This window comes from Fukomys damarensis, unplaced genomic scaffold, assembly GCF_012274545.1.
Source record: "Fukomys damarensis isolate Sample0158 unplaced genomic scaffold, DMR_v1.0_HiC HiC_scaffold_20, whole genome shotgun sequence".
Classification (NCBI taxonomy): Eukaryota; Metazoa; Chordata; class Mammalia; order Rodentia; family Bathyergidae; genus Fukomys; species Fukomys damarensis.
Genome location: NW_022900932.1, coordinates 20,370,594 through 20,371,457, shown reverse-complemented (window position 1 = coordinate 20,371,457; position 864 = coordinate 20,370,594). Strand labels below are relative to the sequence as shown.

The window sequence follows — 864 nt, the reverse complement described above, 5'->3', positions numbered from 1 at the left end:
GTAGGTGATCTTGCTAGGGCTATGGCTGTCGGGCTCTTGGTATTCTACCTAATATCCCTCTTCACCATGCTTTCTCCTCCACAGGAAACTGTGGAAACTTCAATTGCTAGATCTGTCATTGTCCCACCTGTTTCAACAGACCAAGGAATATTCTGGCCTATTCATTCTCATAATTAGGCCCTGCATCCTCAACCTAATATTGTACAGTTTGTCCATTCAGGGCTTCAGATAGTGACCCAGACTGCAGCCCATCACTCTCCTGACAAATTCACCAAGCTTTTGCCCATTGAACTGGCAGTTCAACAGTTCTGCACATATAGGCACTGGCTCCTTTCTTATTCTGACAAGTTTTGTTTTGTTTTTTCCAACCCAGAGACTGAGCCACAAGTTATTCTACACTTGATCTTAGCCAAAAGGCCGAGAAGCGATTCCTTTGTTATTCTGACAAGTTTTGTTTTGTTTTTTCCAACCCAGACAGTGAGCCACAACGTCCCAAGATAATTGGAGACCATTTAACCCCCAGTAGTAGGTAGGGTCTCAGTCCCTTTCAGCCAGAAGTAGCTACATGAAGACACAGAGTGCCATACTCTCAGTGTCCCATAGAGAATTATGGGGATTTATGTCTCTCTAAGGAGATGAGGCAGGATATTAGAGAGCTGCCAGCCAGCTAGGCAAGTGGGAATGAGCTGTCAATCACAGAGATCCAGAACACATACCCAGAAAAACACTTCCCAAGCCCTGCACCTGGGACCAATCAGAAAGTGCTTTCTTCATTTTGTCTGGTATGAAATCAAACAGGTTTTTGGTAAGACAGCCTAATCTGACATCACCTTGAGGAATGGGAGGTACAAAAGAGGATGTCTC

General features: G+C 44.7%; 1 pseudogene; it reads right to left on the bottom strand.

Annotated features, from left to right (window-relative positions):
* Positions 1-272: 272 nt before the first annotated feature.
* LOC117287089 lies at positions 273-429 on the bottom strand (annotated as a pseudogene).
* Positions 430-864: the final 435 nt, after the last annotated feature.